The sequence below is a fragment of the Panthera tigris genome, chromosome B1 (assembly GCF_018350195.1).
Source record: "Panthera tigris isolate Pti1 chromosome B1, P.tigris_Pti1_mat1.1, whole genome shotgun sequence".
Taxonomy (NCBI): Eukaryota; Metazoa; Chordata; class Mammalia; order Carnivora; family Felidae; genus Panthera; species Panthera tigris.
In genome coordinates, this window is record NC_056663.1 from 137,902,712 (window position 1) to 137,927,138 (window position 24,427).

Below are 24,427 nucleotides of genomic sequence, written 5' to 3' on the forward strand. Positions count from 1 at the left end.
TTTTTATTATTAATAAAACAGCCTTTTATTAATGGTGTTTTGTGGTCCCTGTATGCTTGAAACACATCCTACATTCCTTTCATTTGACTCAGCAGTTGACTTGAAAGATGCTAACCGATCTCAAATTTGTGTATATTGTGCTCCTCTAAGGGCACAGCTTTGGCACTGCCCATGACTTTGAGGATGATGCTCTGTCTGAAACATTCTTTGATGGATATGGCCCCTGTCCTCGGAGCCGGAGCTAACCACTTAGTGGGAAGGAATATCCAAGTACACGCACACGCTCCACACTGAGACGCAGGAAGCAGCACATGAACAAAACAGCAAAGTTCTATTAATATTTATTCAAAAGAGGCTAGTTCATCAGCTGGTAAGCAGCCAAAGGTGCAGACCATTTGACTAAATTAGAGACTGACCTACCAGCCCAACACTCTCTGCATCTTAACACGTAACCCATACTTAACTGTTTCCAGGTCCTCAAGGTTACTCTGTCATCCCCTGTGCCTTTATCTGTGTACCTTCTCAGCCTAGAGCATCCTCACCACTTTTTTTTTTATTCAATTAGTGTTTCTTGAACCTGCAATATGCAAGACCCTGTAGTGGCTTTGGGGGCTGACACAGTGATGTATTAGATACAACCCTTGTTTTTTTTTTTTAATATATGAAATTTATTGTCAAATTGGTTTCCATACAACACCCAGTGCTCATCCCAAAAGGTGCCCTCCTCAATACCCATCCCCCACCCTCCCCTCCCTCCCACCCCCCCTCAACCCTCAGTTTGTTCTCAGTTTTTAAGAGTCTCTTATGCTTTGGCTCTCTCCCACTCTGGCCTCTTTTTTTTTTTTTTTTTTGTCCTTCCCCTCCCCCATGGGTTTCTATTAAGTTTCTCAGGATCCACATAAGAGTGAAAATATATGGTATCTGTCTTTCTCTGTATGGCTTATTTCACTTAGCATACCCTCTCCAGTTCCATCCATGTTGCTACAAAGGGCCATATTTCATTCCTTCTCATTGCCACGTAGTACTCCATTGTGTATATAAACCACAATTTCTTTATCCATTCATCAGTTGATGGACATTTAGGCTCTTTCCATAATTTGGCTATTGTTGAGAGTGCTGCTATACACATTGGGGTACAAGTGCCCCTATGCATCAGTACTCCTGTATCCCTTGGGTAAATTCCTACCAGTGCTATTGCTGGGTCATAGGGTAGGTCTATTTTTAATTTTTTGAGGAACCTCGACACAGTTTTCCAGAGTGGCTGCACCAATTTGCATTCCCACCAACAGTGCAAGAGGGTTCCCGTTTCTCCACATCCTCTCCAGCATCTATAGTCTCCTGATTTGTTCATTTTGGCCACTCTGACTGGCGTGAGGTGATATCTGAGTGTGGTTTTGATTTGCATTTCCCTGATGAGGAGCGACGTTGAGCATCTTTTCATGTGCCTGTTGACCATCTGGATGTCTTCTTTAGAGAAGTGTCTATTCATGTTTTCTGCCCATTTCTTCACTGGGTTATTTGTTTTTCGGGTGTGGAGTTTGCTCACCACTTTCTTTACCTGGATCACACATATCCTATCTGAAATATCTCAAAAGAAGTACTTTCTTACCACTGCTCTGTCCATGTTCTCCTTCACTGTGCAACCATGGAGCCCTGAGCAACTATGGCATATCATGGCATTTGTCACAATATCTTGACTGTCTGTTCACATGTTTCCTTTCTCAACTTGCCTGAGAGATACCCGAAATAAAGTACCAAAGATCCTTTTTGAAATTTTGGTGACTACAGTGGTGCTGGCAGCTTGTCAATTCATATTGTCCAAAAAAAAATAAATAAATAAAAAGGAAGAAGAAGAAAATAAATTTGAGAGAAATACTGTATTCACCAGTGGATGGAATAACTCTGGAGTTAGTGAACAAACAGAACCACAGTTAATCCTCCTAGATATTAGAAGTTATTCTTAGAGTCAGGTTGCTCTTTAGAGTTTATCTTTGGTGTGGAATGAGTCATATACGCTTGTTAGCAATACCTTAGAAAAAAATATCTTCTAAAAGGTTAGAGCCAGTTGGACCTCTGTTTCAATGACTCATCAGACAGCCTTAGAAACGTTGTTTCTTTCTTTAATACTGTAGTAGTTTTATGACTGCCATAATATTGTTGACACGCTATATCAATCTGCTCATTTTCTCTTGAATTATGATTTTCTTTACTTTTAAAATGTAGTTATATATGTATCAGCTTTAATACAGATCTATTAATTCATTTCACTTCACTTTATTCTCTACTATTGCTACCACCCCATTGACAGTGTTTTGGGAGCCAGGGAAGGGATCCTCTTTAAGTAAGGAGAAGGCAATTGGAGTCTATTTTGAAGTAATCAATGATAAATCTGATTATCAGTCAATTTGCATTCTGGAAACTTATAATCTGAGAGGTATTCCTTTTACCTTGAAGAAGGACATCTCTGGACAGCCCAATGGTGGGACTCAAATATAAGTCACATTAGCATGTCTAACTTCCCTGTTTTGCTAGGGTCAGCAAGTTTAGGGTAGTGAAGATGAAGTGGCCTCTGTAGTCACATTCCAACATCTGTGGAATGCCACATGCATTACGGATGACACAAAGGGCATCTGAGTCACATGAAGCTTGATTTAACTTCCTCTGCCATTTGCCACGTGGGTGATATAGGGCAGTCTACTTTACCTCTGTGCCTGTTAACTCATCTGTAAAATGGAATTTATTATTTTTTTTAATGTTTATTTTTGAGAGGGAGAGAGACAGAGTGCAAGCAGGGGAGGGGCAGAGAGAGAGGGAAACACAGAATCCAAAGCTGGCTCCAGGCTCTGAGCTGTCAGCACAGAGCCCGGCATGGGGCTTGAACTCACGAACTGCAAGAATCATGGCCTGAGCTGAAGTCAGATGCTTAATGGACTGAGCCACCCAGGTGCCCCTGTAAAATGGGGTTTAAAACACCTGCCACATAGAGTTGTTCTGAAACACGTATGTAAGAGAGTACCTGTAAAGTCTCATATGTGTTTAATGTCAGGTACATATTAAATCTTAAAAATGTTTGTTATCAATAACGGTATCACTTCTAGGCTATTTTATAAAATTGTTACCTCATTAAATAATCTTTCATTAGTATCTCATACCATTTAAATTTAAAAACAAGCCTATGGGGCTTTGGCACCACCTTTGACACTGTAGATTTGGAATTTCTTATGTAATTTGTTTCATATTGTTTATCACTCAGGATTTATTGCTGGCTTACCCTGTGCCAGGCACAAGTATTATTACAAAATTGAATCATTCATAGACCCAGAATACCATTATAGGTATTCGACAGAGTTCCTTGTACGTGGAGTCCTTGGTAAAACTGCCTGGTGATTTCTTTTGGTTGAATCAATGACACTGGAAAATTTTACTGATCCAGGTAAAGCCTGAGTTGGGGAAACAGCATTATAAAATGACTCATAAATTCAAAGAGCAGCTTCGAAATTATTTTGTCCATGATATGTAGGAAGACAGATTTTGATAAGTCAGCAGAAAACAAGAGAGACTTATTCCAAAAAATCTAGACATGCCTACTTAGGCCATGAGGAATCACCTCAAGGTTCTGCTTAAGTTGGTTGAAGGGAAAATGCTATAGGCAGCAAATCTATTTAAAAGAATATTGCATTTTGGAAAGTTGTCCACAATTTAGTTTTAAGTGAAAGACAAATTTTAAAATACAGAAGATGTAGACATATAAACATTATAATGTGGAGAGAGAGTGGTGGGATTGCAGGTGGAGTTTTTTTATTTGTGTGTCTTTCTAATTTTTAAAAAACAAGCATACACATCTTCTGCAGATAGAGATAAAAGTCACATAAAAGAGCAAGTGAGTGCTGTTTAAAATGTATCCGAATGAAGTTCAAGGACTTCTATAGCACTTAATATCACCTCCTAACAAGTGATTTAAGTATTGACAGAAAAGTGAAGGGAGAGGTGGATTTGATTTAAAGTATCCAAACTGACAGGTCCCTGGAAACTGCAGTGCTTGCGGAAATACTCAGCAATACCTAAGAGTACAACGCACATGTCTACATTTATTTCCTATCCATATGGGCAAGAGCATCTTACACAAAATATTTTATTCTTATTTTTGAGAGAGAGAGAGAGAGAAAGAGAGAGAGAGAGAAAATCTTAAAGCAGGCTTCATGCCAGCGTGGAGCCTGATGCAGGACAGGATCTCACAACCATGAGATCACGACCTGAGCCGAAATCAAGAGCTGGATGCTTAACCAACAGAGCTACACAGGCTGCCCTTCCACAAAATGTTTTAAAAGTTACTTTTGCCAGGATCATTGAGACCAACATGCATCCTACAATATTTCAGTAAAAATAGTTGTTATAAACTGTGTTATTTATTTGTTAAAATTATAATCCTATCATAAAAGAGAAGAGTCTGCATGCCATTGCAAGAGAAGGACACAGGAACCTCTCGGTAAAGAATTGGCTTAACCGGCTAGTGATAGACTTGCAGAGCTTATTCTAAATCCAGAGGATTAAGAAGAACTAAACAAACAGAATTTTACCAAAAAAAAATTTACATTCATAAAAATTAATGTTGGTCATATGAAGCAGAAGCTTTCAAAGAAAGAGTAAGCTTGTGTTGCCTTCCAAAGTGAAAATCTCAGTAATTAGAATTCAAAAATCAGTATGGAGAATCGCCATATAACTGCTTAACAAAATATAACAAAATAACAAAGCACGCCAAATGTCAGACCACAAAACCTCACAGAACTCAACTTCCTCCTCAACCAGGAAGGATAAAGGCAGTCACAAAAAAAAGAATGCTTTGTATTTCAAGTTTTGGTTTAGATTTGCAGAAGCAGGATAAAAAGAACATTTTCTAAAATGAAGCTAAGACATCTTGAAGGTGAAGTCTGCTGGCAAGAAGCCATCGGACATTGAACTTTCAGTTACATGTCAGTTAAAGTGGAGGTCCAGGTTAGAGAAAGAAAAGCCAGAGGTAGCTACCTTGAAAGAGACATCCAATAATGCTACCCCTATGACCTCTTGTCAATCAAAAGCTGATGTTGGTTGGGGGCAAGGGGATCTGAGGGAGAGGAAAGATGCTGGGTATGCCAGGGAAGGATGGTATGATATTGGTTTGTTCATTTTTGTGTGGCTTGTTCCTTTCAGATCTAAATCTTTCATGATTGAGGAAGTAGAACGTAGGTTAATTATACATGTCTTCACTCTGATAATGTTTTGTGATTAGCCTCTGCCTTTTCCTGCCACTCTAAACACTGCTTGTCTTGAATGACAAATTATATGTGCTGGGAGTCATTGATCTTTCTTGGCTATTAATTCTTATTTATCCAGAAGTCCATGGATAAAGAGTAGCAATTCAAGCAGAGACAGGTAGTAGTATTTCTAGTCTTACATTTGTAGACTTCTCAGGAGTGGGACATAGGCGAAATTCCAAATTGTAAAATACATATTTAGTTAAATAACAGATGATTTCTATTGTTGGGGCATGACCATTCCAATAGAGTTAAGGAGAGCAAAGTGAAACTCTCTATCAGGATTATTACATATTACATAACTTTGCAGTTAATTGATTAGTCATGGTAAGAACTAGATTGTGGTACTCCATGTAGGGGTCCAGTCTGTGCTTATAATAATAGTAACTTTAATTATAATAGAAAGTGTCATTTCTTTCCGCAAATATGTTTTTGCAATTGCGTAAGCAGAATATGGTGAAAATTATTTCCCAATTGTTTTTAACCTGAGTACTATCCCATTCATTTACTGTCCAGAAACATAGTAATTTGTTTATAAAATCTAGCCTTTATAAAAAGAAAGTGGTGTTAACATATATAAAATGTAAACATTAAATATATATATATAATATTAACATATTATCAATGATGCTAAATAGCTAGCTATGTGATTTTTTAATTTTATTTATTTATTTTTTCTGCTGTGTGATTTTTTAAAATGTTTATTTTTGAGAGAGAGGGAGAGTGAGGGAGAGAATGAGTGGGGGAGGGACAGAGAGAGAGAGGGACAGAAGATCTGAAGCAGGCTCTGCGCTGACAACAGAGAACTCATTGTGGGGCTCAAACTCACGAACTGTGAGATCATGACCTGTGCTGAAGTCAGATGCTTAACCAATCGAGCCACCCAGGGACCCTAGCTGTGTGACTTTTTGTTTTAAGGATAGATTCTGGATTGTTCATTTGAAAAAATATTTATTGAGCATCTATTACTTGCCATGTAGTAGGGAATTCTCATCTCCAGGCATTTACAATTTAGTGGAGGAAACAGATAAAAGACAATAAGAATTCATGTGATAAATACGAACTTTAAAGAGAAGGACAATATGCTATAATAAATTTTGTAATTTATTGATTTGTTTTTCTGAAATGTATAAGTTTCCACTAGACTTAGGGCCAGCTAGATCTAGGGGCTCAAACAATATTATCAGGACCAGGGGCACTTTCTCTGTCTCCATATCTCAGCTTTGCTTTCTTTGTGACAGTGTCATTCTGAGACAGCGGACTGGCTCTGACAGCTCCAAGCTTACTCCCACCAAAACAGAAACTCCATGCTATTAGTTCTTGCAGTGGTCCCAGTGCTGACTCTGATTGACCCTTTTTGAGTCCCATGTTCATTTCTTATGCAAGCACTGTGGTCCTGTGATATACCACTCTCATTGACTCCCTGGTCATATGGACTAACTTAGCAATGGGTGAGTCTCCAAGGAAGAACCAGGGTGCTACTAGCAGAAGAAATAAGAGATGTCCACCATGTATGATCACTGATTATATTAAACAGTATGAGCTCCCATGAGATTTAATGACTCCATGCTGTATCAGTTTCTATGTCATATCAAATATATCTATTCTATACTTGAATATGATCTGTAAGGAGAAGTCTATATTGGGCTATTCAAGATGAACATGCACAGTCACTTACTCAAAGTGAGGTCCATCAAAGAGCTGTGCAGTATTCAAACATACCACTGAGAAGCCTGAGGCATGAGACAGCAAGGTGGAAACTAAGAGACTGCTTTGGAAATTGAGGTGCAATAATGAAGAGGAAAGGAAACCAACATCAAAATAGAAGAAACAGGGTGGACCCAGTAGAGTATACTCCCAAATCCTTCAATCTGTTGATATTTAGGAACTGCCTCTATGAATGGTCTTAGAAATTTGTCCTACTAGCCCAGAGAGATCATATAAATCAAATGAACTATGCTGACATCTCCAAAGGCAAGGGAATTAAAAGCAAAAATAAACTATTGGGATCTCATCAAGATAAAAATCTTCTGCACTGCAAAGGAAACAATCAACAAAACTGAAAGGCAACTGACAGAATGGGAAAAGATATTTGCAAATGACATATTGGGCAAAGGGCTAGTATCCAAAATCTATAAAGAACTCCCCAAACTCCACACCCGAAAAACAAATAATCCAGTGAAAAATTAGGCAGAAAACATAAATAGACACTTCTCTAAAGACGACATCCAGATGGCCAACAGGCACATGAAAAGATGCTCAACGTCACTCTTCATCAGGGAAATACAAATCAAAACCACACTGAGATACCACCTCATGCTGGTCAGAGTGGCTAAAATGAACAAAGCAGGAGACCATACAGGCTGGCGAGGATGTGGAGAAACGGGAACCCTCTTGCACTGTTGGTGGGAATACAAACTTGTGCAGCCGCTCTGGAAAACAGTGTGATTTCTCAAAATTTAAAAATAGTTCTACCCTATGACCAGGCAATAGCGCAGCTAGGAGTTTACCCAAGGGATACAGGAGTGCTGATGCATAGGGGTACTTGTAGCCCAATGTTTATAGCAGCACTTTCAACAATAGCCAAATTATGGAAAGAGCCTAAATGTCCATCAACTGACCAATAGATAAAGAAGATGTGGTTTATATATACAATGGAATACTACTTGGCAATGAGAAAGAATGAAATCTGGCCATTTGTAGCAACACGGATGGAACTGTCTCAAGAGTGTTATGCTAAGTGAAATAAGTCAGGCAGAGAAAGACAGGTACCATATGTTTTCACTCACATGTGGATCCTGAAAAACTTAATAGAAGACCAGGGAAAAAAAAGAGGGAAGGAGACAAACTATAAGAGACTCTTAAATACTGAGAACAAACTGAGGGTTGATGGGGGGTGGGAGAAAGGGGAAAGTGGGTAATGGGCATTAAGGAGGGCACCTGTTGGGATGAGCACTGGGTGTTGTATGGAAACCAATTTGACAATAAACTTCATATATTAAAAAAAAAACCAATTTGACAATAAATTATATTAAATAAATAAAAATAAAATGCATAAACTGACTATTAACCAAGAATATATTAAATCAGAGTGTTTCACTTTTCAATTTATGTGAGTGAAAGGACACCTACTGCATTTGATTTGATGTTTTTATTTATCTGCATTTTCATCACTTACACGTTTTTAAGAAACCAAACACTATATTCTCTTGAATTTCCTGGGTTTTTTTTAAATTTAAAATTCCAAATTTAGGTTCCTGATTATGAAGTAAATGTGGAAATTCTCACCATTTTGTTGTTGTTCAATCTAAGGTAAAATATCAAGCCATGGGCCCCAAAGAACTTATTAAACCTTTGCTATGATAGATAATACTAGCATTGTGCTAGATGATACTGAAGATTATGAAAATAAAGACTGAGCACTTGATTTACTCATTTATTTAATAAATATTTATTGAACAAAGAAAAAAATGATCTATGTTGACTTTCAAGTAATTTTTTATGTTTATTTATTTTGAGAGAAAGAGAGAGAGACACACACAAAGAGAGAGACAGAACAAGTGAGGCAGGAGCAGAGAGAGAAGGAGAGAGAATCCCAAGCAGGCTCAGTGCTATCAGTGCACAGCAGGAAATGGGGCCCGAACCTATGAACGCTGAGATCATGACCTGAGCCGAAACCAAGAGTCATATGCTTGACCAACTGAGCTAACAAGTACCTCTGATTTTAAAATTACACACTAAAAGAAATGTTTTTTTTAATTCTTTTTTTTAATGTTTTATTTATTTTTGAGTGAGACAGAGAGACAGAGCGTGAGTTGGGGGTGTGGGGGACACAGAGAGAGGGAGACACAGAATCCGAAGCAGGCTCTAGGCTCTGAGTTGTCAGCACAGAGCCCGTCACGGGGCTTGAACCCATGAACCACAAGATCATGACCTGAGCTGAAGTCAGACTGAACCACCCAGGTGCCCCTAAAAGAAATGCTTTTAAACGCTTTAATTTTTTATCTCAGATAAACTGAGCAAAAGCAAGAAACAAACAAACAAAAAAGTTTAAAAACTTAAATTCAATCCTTTCTTTTCAGAGAAGCATATTTGTTTGATTTTCCAAAATATTGCTTGAATGAGGCTTTAACATGGCAGGCCAGCTACGTAAACAGGAAATTTATCAGTAATTTATCAGTAAACACATAACTGTGTTTTTCCACAAGACCAAGCTGTCCCAGTGATTTCCCAGTAAGTGTGTTTACTTTATTAAAGATCTATTTTCATAAGCTAGAGGTCATTACTAATCATGGCTGCCATGAAAATGCCATAAGTAAACCAAAAAATAGGCACATTGAACAAATACCACAGTAGAAATCCAGGCTTAGAAATAGTCATTTACTAAAAAATTAAGCCAAGGTACTTATCATCTTTAATATGTTCCCAAATCTTTCCAATTTAGAGACTGCCTAATGTTATATTACAATTACTTGTTACCCCCTCTATACCTCACAGCAGTTTGTATCTGTTATTATAGCATGTATCATGTTGCATTTTTATAAAATGTTATATGTACCTTTTTGTGGAAAAGGATTTATGACACATGTCACTTACATGTCTGCCTTTGTACCTGGACTGTAAGCTCCTTAAGACAGAGAGTAAATCTTTATCTTTTTATCCCCATGAACTGTGTTTGGTGCCTACAATTATACTTTATAAATGTTGAGTAAAATAAAGAATGAATAAATGTTTCACGGACCCTTCCATTTAACTGAATTACTGAACCCTTGATTAGTTTCCTGGTTTAAGTGCTTCAATGTTCAATTCTATGTAAGCTAACCAGCTTCCAAGTATATACCTGCTTGTAAAATTAGATGATGACTTATGCCAAGAGTGTAGAATGACAGCTTAGTCGTGGGTCCGGTTCCCTGCTGGAGTGCTTGGCAGTGTCTGGTTAATTCACAAGAGAGACCCCCATTTGCCTTTTGGTGTTGAGTGAAGAAGAGAGTCCTGGTGACAAAACTGCTGGGATTAGACACATGTGGGTATGTTTGGCAAATTCTGGAGTCTGCTCCAAAGCAGGTTAGGGGACTGTGATATCTTCTGGAAGAGAATTAATTTTAAAAGAAAATAACCAAGCATGACAGACCAAGCCGATGGCACATTTTTCCTTATTTTGGAAGGAAAGAGAATTCTGTGCTCAGCCAGGTCTGTCACTTGGATTTGTCTCCTCTGCCTGCCATTAGACGCAAGGAAGGCAGAAGGATGATAAGTCAAAGTTGGAATAACTCTCTTAATAAACTCTCCAACATTTGGGGTTCTGGTTTAAAGTACTCTGGGATCCCTCAAATAGAGTGTAACACAAAGTAGGGTCAGCCATTCTGCTTCTGCCCCTTCCCCAGCAGCATTTTATCATATTCTACTACATAGTCTTAAGGGAAGAAGTTTAATCTCCTATCTTCATGTTTGCAGAGAAGGAACGTTATTCTCCTCCTGTTGGGATTGTGGTCTTTGAAACTAAGCTTCTAGCTTCTCTCCCAACCCCACACCTGCTTCCCACAAAGGAGGAACAGGAGCTCGTTTCAGGGAGAATGCCCACATGTTGAAAGTGACTCTCCTGCACAGAGATCTCTTGCTCTGTAGGACCCCTCAGGAGAGCAGTGGACACTCAGAGTCTCTGCCTCGCTTTGTTTCTGTACGAGAAAGCACAAAGGGAGAGAATCAACCTCATACCCTTCCCTCTCTACTCTCTGGTAAGCCAATAACTGGGTTGATGAGGCAAGTCTGTGATCTTCTAAGCATCTGCCTGGGTGCTGAGTTTGCTCCAAACATCCATCTTCCCAACCCACCCCAGGCTCCAGTTGGCCCCAAGGTCTGCATTTGGATGGGGATGGGATAAAACACTTTGATTTTAGATCCAAATTGCATTCTCCAATCCAAAGTGTACCCAAGTTTGCAAGACGCATTGGGCACTTTCCCACTTCATTAACAATCTGGTTCATTAAGAAACTCGTAAGTGATCATCAATTAACTATCAGTTCCTAGAGTCTGTACTTTATCCATTGGGATTAGATAGGGAGTCAGGGTGGATCATAACCTCCTCTCCCATACACCCGAGATACTGCTCTGCCAGTCAAGGCCCAAGGAATCAGTGGGCTTTGCCCAACAGGGTAGTGGCAAAGGAGTGACATGCGCCCTAGAAAAGCCAACATGGCAGGCCTGATGGAGCAGTGGTGAACTATGCTTGGAGTAGCTGGGCGTTGGTGGGGGGCTACATTGCCTAGCAGGAGTCTGTTCATGATTGCACGTGAGAATACAAGATACTAGCTGGTGGCTTCCAGAAATGTTTGAGGCTAGAGAAGCTTTACATGGCTAGTGAGGACCTGCATCATGTTGGTGAAGCCAGTGATAATTAAATTATTCTTTTAAGTGATCTCATTCACTCACAAACTGATGGCTGCCAGGAAATCATGGCTACCCTTATTCTACTCTCTAACTGAGCACTTGTTCATCAGAGCACCTTGTCTGAAGCAGGCGATTATAGTAGGGATATGAACTGATTAATTCATTTGAAAGGCTGATCATTCACATATTGCTGTTTAAAGGATTGCCAGTTGAAATAAGAAAGCCACTATTGTTAGGAGGTGTTAATGTGCTAGCTCAAGAATTTTAAATTATGTTTTGTTCATTTCTGAGTGAGTTTGGAGTATGAGTAAAAAGTAAGTCTGCAAACTAGAACTATGAAGGCTTATTCCTTAAATAATGTTTTAAAGCCGATGTCATTATCCAAAACTGATTCTCTATGTCCTAAAGAAATTCTCTTTCTTGCCGCCTCAAAACCACATTGCGGATCAAAACTGTTTGTTCTCAAAGTGAGTTTTTTTCAGCTAAGTTATTACTTCAGAAGATAATGCCAAATCTACATACAGTTTACATTTGAAAACTGTTCCAACAAATAGATGCTACTTACTTTTTTAAATTTGATTTTTGACTCATCTCCTAAATATACACAAATATACACATGCATACACAAAATTTTATTTTGCTATAAAATGCATCTTTTCATCTATAAATATTATGGTTATAATTTTAGACATTTCCTTTTTTCTCTAAACAATTACTTATTCTCTTCCAGATAGTGGCAATATTTGTTTCCGAATTTCATTGAAATGAAGGCTAATAGAATTCTGAAATCACAGAAAAATTTTCACTTGTACAAAATTTTATTTATTTGTAATAAATATTTTTTATTTATTTATAATATTCCTATGGTTTCTATTCTTTTTCCTCTCAAGAGTAATGTTTATATTAGTTTTCCCCTATCTTCTGAATCAGTATCAGAGATTTTTTAAGCATCAAATTTGCATCTAAATTGAGTTTGATAAACTTTCATGTCACCCAACTATTCCATGTATTTAAGGGATTAGTTACAAAATGACACGTGTTCTCGATATTCTAAACGATTCTAAACAAGGCCGTGTTTGGGATGTTTTTTCAACTGTGTTGACAAACGGACAAATAGAAATTTTTTCTGCCATCCTGCCTCAGTAGCTTTATCTCAAAGTTAATAATAAGAGTGTTCTGATCACAGAAAGGTAGTTTGATGTGGTGGAGGAAAGGAGTAGGACTTTGGAGAAAAGGAGACCAGGGCTCAAACTACTTACTAGTTGTGTGATCTTGAATAAGTTATTGCACTCCTCTGGACCTCAGTTTCTGCATATGTGCAATAGGAATCAAGCATGTGTGCCGGGCAGATTAAGCAAGACACTTTTTGTGAGTACTTGTAACATGGTAGGCGCTGAAAAATGCCAGTTTTATTATCTCATAACATACTTCTTCCTGGAAGCCAGGCCATTTCTATGGATTTAATATACCATTCATCTTTTTAATAGTTATAAAGTCATGGGACTTTGGGACTATAGGTTACCTTAGAAATCAGTTATTTAATGGAATTTCACAGATAGGGAAACCAAGGCACTGGAAGGTTGAATGGTGTAGAGAGTCCTTTTCTATATGTTTTGTAAAATAAGGAAATTGGAGCCAGAATCATCACTTGCTCACGTTTCCATCTGAAAATGGTAGGAACAACCAACGCTCACAAAAGTGGCAATAGGTGTGAGGCAAACTTCATGACAGTTCATGGTTCATACCTCAAGTAAGATAAACCCAACCTATTCTGAGAGAGGGATTTCTTCACTTTACTATTATGATGCATCTGAATGCTTTGTAGAATCCTGAAAATTATGAACTGAATGAACATAATCAGTTGTCTAATATCGAAAGAAGTAGACATTGACTATGATTGATAATTCTACATCCCAAAGATATTTCAGATGCACTTTCATTTGAGACTATTACTATCGTTATCAACTGGGCCTTGAGAAGTAAGAAACTCGAAGCCCTAATTCCCATGAATTTACTACGTAAAGAGGGTTTCATATTCCTCAGCAGAACAAAAGGGTTGGATTAAAGCCGTATTTCCCATATTGCAATCCTTTACATCACCACTTCACAATTTTCATTGCATACAAATCTGTAATGTTATTTACTTTTTCAAATGGCTTCCCTTTTTAAACTTAACCTCATCCTAAACCATAATGCCTAGCACAGTTGCTATACTGATTTTTTTTAATTGTTTTTAATAATTATTTTTGAGAGAGAGAGCATGAGTGAGAGAGAGAGGCAGAGAGAGAGGGAGACACAGAATCCAAAGCAGGCTCCAGGCTCTGTGCGATCAGCACAGAGCCCGACACGGGGCTTGAACTCACGAACTGCAAGATCATGACCTGAGCCAGAGTCGGACGCTCAACCAATTGAGCCACCCAGGCGCCCCGATTTCATTTTTTTCTAATATAAAGATAATTTCATGACTATTAAAATAAATACCTGTCTAAATACCACCTAAAATCACCTCATGTACCACTCTGGCTTCCTTATGGCCCGGCAGAATCTCAGTCTTATTCCTGCTCATCCCCGAGTCTAGTCGGAATAAAGTAAGATTTGCGACGACGAAACCCTTTCTATTCTCAAGTGTTTAGTCTGTGGGATAAAAAAGCCACCACCTTGGATCCATGTGCTTTTTGGGGGGAAGGGAGTTGTGGTAGGATCCACGTGCTTTTGAGTAAGCACTAAGAGAACACGAAGGCAAATCCAGTAAAAATTCCTGTTTAAAATATTGTTTAAAGAATCTAATCACCACCATGAGAAAGTATATTTTCAGATTACTTCCAATGGCATCGAATTAAGTCCAAATCTTTCATAGCAATTTGTACTTACCCAAGGACACTTGATCTAAAAACTAACATTCTTTAATAACATTCCTAAAAGACTATGGAAATTTTAACAAGCCCCAAAACAGCATTCCTGCAAAAATAAAATATTTGAATAGGAACAAGTGGGAGAAAGCACATAAAAAATTAGCTCTCATTAGTGAAGAATGTATATTTTGGAAAAGCTCTTGGAGAGTAAAAGGAAATCCCAGCCCCACATAAACGTTGCCTAGTAAACCTCTTGATTGAACTGGTTCATTTTCACAAAATTCTTTCTCTTCACCAAGAACTTAAAGCTGCATTTCACCATTTCTCTCAAATTTAACAAGTCTATTTTCTTTTAGGTTTCACTAAATGCATAAGTAGAATCATGGCTATTTTCTATTAGATAGGTAGGTGATGCATAGATGGCATGGATGTATGTAGATAAACATATACACCCACGTATTCAGATGTATGTATACAGATATCTGTGTAATCAACACATACACAGAATGCTTTACTTGGAGGGACTTTAAGGTTCATTGAGCCTAGCACCGCCCAAACTGTGTTATACAATTTGCATGCAATGTTAAGGAGTTTCCTTTACAAAAAGGAAGCCATGGGGTGCCTGAGTGGCTCAGTCGGTTAGGTTAGGTTAGGCGTCTGACTTCTGCTCAGGTCATGATCTCATGCTTCACTGGTTTGAGCCCCGAGTTGGGCTCTGTGCTGACAGCTCATAGCCTGGAGCCTGCTTCAGATGCTGTGTCTCCCTATCTCTTTGCCCGTCCCCTGTTCATGCTCTGTGTGTCAAAAATAAATAAAACATTAAAAAAAAGGAATCCATGATGAAATAACTTTGGTAAACATTGGACTCAACAAACTTATAGGGGCACCTGGAGTGGCTCATCTGGTTAAGCGTCTGACTTTTTATTTCAGCTCAGGTCATGATTTCATGGTTTGTGGAGCCTGCTTGGGCTCTCTCTCTCTGCCCCTCCCTCGCTTGCGCTCTCTCTCTCTCTCTCTCTCTCTCTCTCTCTCAAAATTAATAAATAAGGATTTAAAACGAACAAAACAAAACAAACTTAACAACTTAGAACACTACATATATATTGAATTTTCAAGAAGGGCATATAGCAGCGCTTCTTAAACTTTAATGCATCTAAAATTGCATATTGAGTAGTTCTGGGATGGGATCTGGCATTCTGCTTTTCTAGGAAGCTCCCCGGTGATGCTGATGCTCCTGGTCCAAGAACCAAACTTTGAATAGCAAGGGTATAGGTTTCCTAAAACTTCTTTTACTTGTGAAACTAGTAAATACGCATGCCCTCCTTATACGTAATTGTTTTTTTGAGATGGTTGGTTGGTTGGCTGCCTTGTTGATTGTTGTGTGTCGGTTTTGAAAGTAGACATCAGTGTTTTATAATTTTTGAGACTATTAATATAGCTGAATCCCCTCATTTTATAAGGATGGTGAATATCATTTTAAAAAATCACTCTGAGTTTACCCAGTTGACTTTTACCTTTTCAGTGGCTTTGCTTTGTTTCATACAAGTTGTAATTTGGGAAAACTTCAAGTCCTGTACCATTGTGAGAAGGGGTGAAGGACATAAAAAGACATGTGTTTTTTGAGTTCTCTTTCAATGCACAGTGAAAGATGTGCACTTTACAAGCACAATAAAAAATGTACTTGACTCCTATAGCCAGACGAAATTTTACTAGCAAACAATTGTTTGGATTTATATTAGACATGTTTTTTGGTTGGCTGTCGAACGCTTAATCATGGGATCATACAGCAAAGTACCCGAGTGCTTTAGGTAGCCAGCAGACCAGCCACCCAACCCTCTTCCACCTCCTAATCCACTCACCACCATTCACCTCTCTATCCACTTGTCGAACCATTCACTCATCCACTCACAAATCCAGTCTCCACCCATCCGTTCAGTCATGCGACCACCACATGTCCACCTACCTACACAACCACCCACCCATCCATCTCCACACCCATCCCTTTGCGTTAAGTTGTTGAACAATATTCACATGACATGGTTTCTTTGCAAACAGAGTAAAGGCAAAATTGCTCTGTGAGTTTAGGGTAGGTAAAAGAGCAAATGACAAAAAAAAAAAAAGAGTAAATGGCATATTATTTTAAAATCTCCTAATATACAGTACTTCCTTATGCACTAAACTCCCAATCCGTAAATAAGAGTTTTTCAGTGGTGATTTTAAACAGTGGCTGGGATGGTGCTCATGTAGGGAGACAAACAAGCTGTCTGTGAGAGGAGATCTGAGTTGTCTAACATACCTCCTTAACCTGACCTTCCTCATTCTTCACTCCATGAAGTGTTCATTCAGTCCTTTTCTTCCACATTTCCTAGCATTCTCCTTCATGCTAGTCTCCAGCCAGCTAAACTAAGTTACTTGGAATTGCCCAAACCATGCCCGTAACTTTTCTCTCCAGCTGGACTGCACTTCCTGTCCATCCTGTATGTCTAGTTCACAGCTTAGTATGTCTCTTTTCTCCCAAAAGTTTCCCCAACTCTGCTTTCCCTGATTTGTCATCCACACTTCTCCTGTGGTAATCACTACTTTGACCTTGTATTCTAGTTATTTATGGGTATGTTGATCTCACCTATTAGGCACAAAGCTCCCTAGGAAAAAAAATGAGGTCTGTGCCTGATTTTCTTTGCATTCTTCATAGACTCTCAAACAGAGCCACTCAGTAAATTCATTTCTTTCTGGAATGAGTGAAATCCACATAAACTTCTGATTAAATGAAGACTGAGTGTGCTGATTTCATGATTAACTAAAGAGTTTGAAGCCAAGAAATATCCCAGTGCCTATAAAATTTTAGTTAACTATATTGGTTCGTTATTATTCTGAATCTTTTGTAAAGTATTTTGCCAAGTCCTTGCCTGAGGATGCTAATGTGTTTCAAAGTGATGTTAGAATCTTGATTTAATTAAAGTGTTGACCAGTAGCCACCTGGGTGGCTCAGTCGGTTAATCGTCCAACTTCGGGTCAGGTCATGATCTTGAAGTTCATGGGTTCGAGCCCCGCATCGGGCTCTATGCTGACCTGCAGAGCCTGTTTCAGAGTCTCTCTCTCCCCACCCGCTACCTCTACCCCGCTTGCATGTGCACTCCCTCTCTTTCTCTCTCTCTCTCAAAAGTAAATTAATACACTTAAACAAAAATAACATATTGACCTTCTGGAGCATAAGCTGTTAAAATAATAAAGAATAAAATAATATATTCTTACTTTTAGATATATTAATTCTTACATTATTTTTCTCTCTAAAATATTCCTTCTATTAATAGTCGATTCAATGTCAAACTTGTAAAGAATCACATAAGAGTTTTAGTCTGGGACTTAATGTCCAGTGACAATTTCTACTATAACCTCTGGCTTTCAGATCACATTGGGGATGCAAAGTCTTTTTACCATCGGCAAAATTCTTACCCATCCTTTTTCCATTTAGGAAAATGATTATAGTTTTTGTTATTGCTATTCATTCCTTTACGTTGTCTCAAACATTATATGAATTCTTAATAATTATAATATGAAAGAGAGAGATAAAGAAGAAAAGAAAATGACTCAGCTGGTAGCTCAAAATAGTATCCTACAGATTTGTCCCAAGGCTGGAGATATGACTGCATTTATGTTAAAATCTTTATTTTCTGAAAAACATGTTTCTTCAAGTCCAACATCTTTAGGCATTAGTTTTAGTATCTTTGCTGATTGTATGATTGTATTGAGGTAGACCTACATTGTACCTTTGGTGTTTCTTTATCATCAAAATCTTTAAACTTTTTTTTAAAAAATATTTATTCATTTTTGAGGGAGAGAAAGACGCAGAGCATGAGTGGGGGAGGGACAGAGAGGGAGACACATAGAATCTGAAGCAGGCCCCAGGCTCTGAGCTGTGAGCTGTGAGCACAGATCCCAATGTGGGGTTCAAACCTACAAACCATGAGATCATGACCTGAGCTGAAGTCAGACACTTAACCAACTGAGTCACCCAGGTGCCCCCAAATCTTTGAACTTTAAAATGACAATGTTTGCTACAGCTTGGGTAGCAGAGAGGTGAGGTCCATCCTCCACCCCACCAGAGGCCTCAGAGCCAATCTGGGTCAGTGGTGGGAAGCTTTGAGGTGCTGCAACAGGCACACAGGCCCAGTGCACACAGCTGCACCATGGCTTAGCTCACTGTTGTCCTCTGCAAGGGCTACCATGGAGGTCACATAACCATCCGCCTTGACCTGAGTGGCTGTACTAACCAGCATTTCTACCACATTGTGGCCAGTTGCAAGTATCCCAGGGATGGCCGTTGGTGGAGCAACTGGGCTCCTATGATCCACTGCCCAATAGTCATGGAGAGAAAATGGTCGCTCTCAACCTGGACCAGATTTAGCATTAGATGGGCCATGGGGCCCACCTCTCTAAGCCTGTGGAGAAGTCTCTGGGTCTTTCTGGCTTTTCCCCTCTGTATCCCATGATGATCACAAATGCTGAGAGGCCATGAAGGCAAAGGACACATGAAGTCCTCTTAGCATCTCAGAAAACTGATACAGAGTCTAGAGAAACAAAAATGAACTGACTTTGAAGACAGGGCATTAGGAAAAAGGTCAAAGTCCTCTTACAACACTTGTGCAGAGTTCCGAGTTTTATTAGATTTGGGAGTCAATAAAGTGGAGTTTTCTAAGTCAAAAATAAATAAATAAAATGACAATTTTGAAAATTAGCTACCATACCTATTTTTACTTTGGATCGTGACAGGAAAGCATGAAAAGGGTTTCATCGGCATTGATTCCGTTGTTGATGTAAATTTACTGGGACCTTTTCAGACCATAAGTCAACTGGCAAGTGCTGTAGGATGGAGTTGCTCCCACAATTGCCCAGGAGCTCCTGTTATCATTCCTCAGTGGCCAGACTTTGTCAGCCCTGTCAACCGAATGGACTCCTTAATTTGAGAGACATCACTTGATTCCAGTGACCATGAACAAATTTAACACATGTATAAAATGTTGTCATGACCAGAGTTCTCCATCACGTCTCCCTGCCAGGTGACCCTCTGTAACTGCCATGCTCCCGTTTGCCTTTGGCTTAGGACTATGGCCTTGGGCTCTCTGACCACCAAGAATGGAGTGATTGTGGGGGTGCCTGGGTGGCTCCGTCAGTTAAGAGTCGGACTCTTGATCTCGGCTTAGGTCATGATCTCAGTGTTTGTGAGTTTGAGTCCTGCATTGGGCTCTGCACTGACAGGGCTGAGCCTGTTTGAGATTCCCTCTTTCTCCCTCTCTTTCTGTCCCTCTTGGGCTCTCTCTCTCTCTCTCTCTCAAAATAAATACATCAACTTAAAAAAAAAATGGAGTTATTGTGGTTTAGGCACCTGGAAGTATTGCCCTTTCATTAAAGAGGAACAAAAGAAGGAAGGACGAGAACAGTACGTCAGCCTAGTGGTTTTCCTTCTCTCTGTGCCTTGAACAGTTTAGCAGACAAATGTTGGGACATACTTTTTAATTTCCAACAGTGTGAAGGGCACTTTTTCTTCAGTACTTACAAATGGGTCCTCTGGCACTTACTGGAAGTCCCATCTGGCCTGCTTGCCTTTGGAAGCCTCTCTTGACATTGGCCTCCTCCATTGAAAGTCCCTCTCCTACTATCCCGCCTCCCTGTCAGCTGCCCAGGATAGAGCGCCTCTGAGAAGTGGTCCCCGAGGGACACTCCCCAACCTGGCATGTACCAGCTCTCCTTTTTCGCACGTATCTGCCAAGTCTATAGCCCAGCCCCTCAGTCTTCCCCACCAAACCCTTTACCCTATGAGGCCTTGGAGGCAAGAGGGACCAGGGGAACTATCAGTACTTTCTCCTCTAGAAACCTGTAGACAGACTCATTTCATCATTTCTAGCATGGTCTCCTTCAGAAAAGATAGTTTAAATTGCAAACAATCCACTTTGCAGGCAATTGGGAACACAGACGGTTTGATTTGGGGACACTGTGTGTTTACATTGAGGAAGTGAGGTTGCATATACAAACTACTGTCTGCTGCTGAGTGAGCACTTAACATTTTTTGATACATAACTGAATTCTCTGAAGACAGGAAACAGCAGGCAGCTGGTCTTGCACCCATTCAAGAAGCACTGTGCTCCTTTACAGCAAGAGAGCTGAACTCTCTTACAGCAAGAGAGCAATGAACTGTGCTGTCTGGACTGGGGCTAGGTATTTTGTCAGTCATTCAAAAGTCTCTTCTGATGGTGTGTCCATCAAATAGCAGGTCTGGGAAGTACTGCTCAGAGATGCTTGGTCTTACTCTTTGAAGATTACAGTGGGGAGGGAACGGGAACCCAAAGTTGCACATAATTTTTTCTTTGCAGCTGGAGAAACTGAGGCAATGAAAAGAAGGACATTATGCAGGGGCCCAGAGGGGAGCCTGCAATTTTGAGAAAATGATCTTCATTTACCCTGTCATTTCCACGTAGCTGGTTGAAAGCTAATCTTATTTTTAGATAAGCTTAGTTGTCTGGGTTATTATTGGCCACTCCATCGCTGGGATATGTGGTGTATTTCAGGAATAAGGTTGGTCAGACCTTATATCTGATATATAAGTCAGACTTATATCAAGTACAAAATTTAAAAAATAGGTTTATTTCCTTATAAAACTATATTATTTTTTTTAACGTTTTATTTATTTTTGAGACAGGGAGAGACAGAGCATGAACTGGGGAGGGTCAGAGAAGGGAAACACAGAATCTGAAACAGGCTCCAGGCTCTGAGCTGTCAGCACAGAGCCCGACGCGGGGCTTGAACTCACGGACCGCGAGATCATGACCTGAGCCGAAGTTGGCCGCTTAACCCACTGAGCCACCCAGGCGCCCCAAAACTATATTATTTTTGTATAAATTTGTATTTATTTATTTTTTAGAGAGAAAGAGAGAGAGAGAGAGAGAGAGAGATAGCCAGCATGAGCAGGGGAGGAGCAGAGAGAGGGGACAGAGGATCCAAAGAGGGCTCTGCATGCACAGAACAGAGCCCCATGCAGGGCTCAAACCCACAAACCTCGAGATCATGACCTGAACCAAAGGCAGTCACTTAACCGACTGAGCCACCCGGGTGCCCCCATGCACGGTGTTCTTTATGTCCATCACTATGATTATTAAGATCTTGTCTCTCACATCAATAAAGCTCCCTTAATGAGATAAAAAAAAAAATGGTTCCACAAACTTAAACACTTCTAGAAGTCTTTTTTTTAAATCTAAACTAAATTTTGAAAAAGCCCAGCACAATATGTACCAGAGTTTTTAATAAGATAATTTTTCATATCACTTTAGGAAATTTAATCTTGTCATGAGACAAAGCAAAATGTTTTTTCCTTTCTTTTGCATAGGAGATAATAGGTGGCTTTCCAGATGAGGGGCCAAAAAGCTAAGCCTTCTGCTTGGGCATTTCCCCTGTGGGTTTCCATCTCTAAACAGTGGGCATGAGGTCTACCCCTATCTCTCTCTTTGACTGCATAAAGACACTCGGAAAAATTCTGGACCTTAACCTCCTGAGGAGAAGAGTCTCTTGGAGAAGAGACTCTTCCATCTATCCTGAAATGCAAAGCAACTCTAAACGGTCCTTTTTGTGCTTTATCAGAGATGATGGAGATTTTTTATTTTTCATCCCGGTTACAAACGTCTTCAAACTTCAATGGACAGAGTTCCCTTCCTGTTACAAGAGAATTCTGGAATGCTGGGTCGATCTGTGCGCCAGGTATCCTCACCCCAAAGAGGACAGAGGTGGAAGAACAGATTCTGTTGCCACTTTCCCATGTACTCCTCTCACATCCACTGTGGGGAATGGGTTTAAGGGTGTGGGATCCTCAGTGAGGTAGCCATGATTTTAGAATGTTCTATTTGTCTCTAGACTCTCTTGCTTGGGAATGGGATTATTCTATATTAGAAGAGCTACTAGTGTCCTCTCCAAGTAAAGCAGGAAACATTTTTAGGAAAGACTAGAAACATATTTTTATAATTATGATAACACTGGGTTGTTCTTGGATCATAAATTAGTCTCTTCCTTCTTAACCTCCCTTTCTCTTTTTCAGAGATTGGCCAAAAAGTTACAAATATTTCAATTCCTATTCTTTAAGGAGATTTTTAAAAATTTTTCATGTTCTTTCTTCCTTTCTATGTGATTTTATTAAGGAGTCCTGATTAGCATTCATAGTAGTGTCTATTCCCCTTTTCCTTTTCCTTTTTGTTTGTAAATTATTGGCTGTTTAACAATTTTTATTTATGAAACAATGTTTATGTAAGAGACAATTTACATTTCGGAAAGAGTCCTTAGTGATTAAGAGAGAGAGCTCTGGAGCCAGACTTCCTGAGTTCAAGGCCCAGCTCTTCTAACTACTAATTTTGTGAACTTGGCAAGTTACTTAAACACTTGTGCCTCAGTTTCCTTATCTGTAATATGAGAATAATATCTTTTCCAAGGGTTTATTTGTAGGATTAAACAATTTAATGCATATAAATGCATAGACCAGTACCATACAAAAGCAAAGGCTCAATTCATATATGATTCTTGCAACTGTCATCATTAGTGTATCTTTAGACAGTTAATAAATATATTATATGGCAACCTGTGACATCCCTCTTAATGCCTAAGAAGCTACGACTGATTTTTTGTTTCTAAATTGGTTAAAACCAACATATTTTTCCCTCTTTAGACAACTATTTATCCAACATAACTTTCTGAGGAAAGCTTAGCTTTACTTAGTTATCTAATGAGATAAAGTATACAAAGTACTCTGCAAATCGTAAAGTACTATACAAATGTCATTCATTATAACGCCTACCACTAAGAAAATTTCTATTTTCCAGATGCCATTATTTAAGAGAGGTCTTATCTTTCCTTTTGGAAATAAATTTGAGGTTATTTTCCCATAAAGAAAAATCTTCACGGAGTCTCAAAGATCTCAGAGTAAGATTTGTTGATGACATTTTTCATTATTGGGATAAGGATTTAGATTGTATCAGATTGAAACACATTTGCAATTTCAGCTTTCCTTCAACAAAGATATGAACAGATTGCTGTCTCTTGTCTATAAAACAAAACAAAGCGCTCTTGGTTGCAGGAACTGCAAAAATAAATGTTAAATAAAATAGGTTATCTAGAAACTTCGACCGTTAGGTCATTTGATGTGTACTGAATTTGGCTAACTGTAATAATTGCATATCTTAAGAAATTTCCTAAGGAGATATCCAGTCTGCAGACCAACACTCAACTGCTGAGATTTCTTAGACTGTCACACACAGTATTCTCTCCTTCTTCAGTTTCCTTTTGTACACACAATGCAAGTCTCCCCTAAATAAGACGCTATCATGATACATATTATCCTCTTCTCAGGCTGTCAGCCCTATACAATCTGGCATTTCCTTATCAACCTATAATGTTGTCATACATAAAGTTATTTCCTGAGTGTATTTGCCTCCTTAGGTAAAGTTTAAGCCCTTGAAATTAAGGATCATACTTTATACTGTTCATAATCTTTTTGCAATGGCCAGCCAAGTCCTAAGCATATAGTTGCTCAGGGAATGCTGATTTATTGGTTGATTGATTGATTGACTGATTGATCAAAACTCACGTGAGACTCTTCTAGAATCTAATGAGACAAAACCCACCTTTTCCCCAAATGAAACAAGACCTCATAACAGAGTTTTTTCACTTTGCTCAACCTCTTGTACAGTCTTCTCTGACGCTCCTGTGACGGGCAGATAAAGCACTACAAAGGAGAAAGATCTCTAGCTGGAGTTTAAAATGTCTGGACTTCAAGTACTGAATGCAAGCAGAATATTTAACCTCCTTGACCATCAGTTTTCACATCAGTACAATGGGAAAAATGATATGTGCTGCCTCCTCATT

At 39.1% G+C, this 24,427-nt stretch overlaps 1 protein-coding gene and 1 pseudogene across 8 annotated transcripts in view; both read left to right on the top strand.

The window, feature by feature from the left end:
* The window catches only part of RASGEF1B (RasGEF domain family member 1B), a 648,732-nt gene that overhangs the window by 537,556 nt on the left and 86,749 nt on the right, over nt 1–24,427 (top strand). The gene's annotated exons all lie outside the window — the stretch shown is intronic.
* On the top strand, nt 18,718–19,121 carry LOC102958874 (annotated as a pseudogene).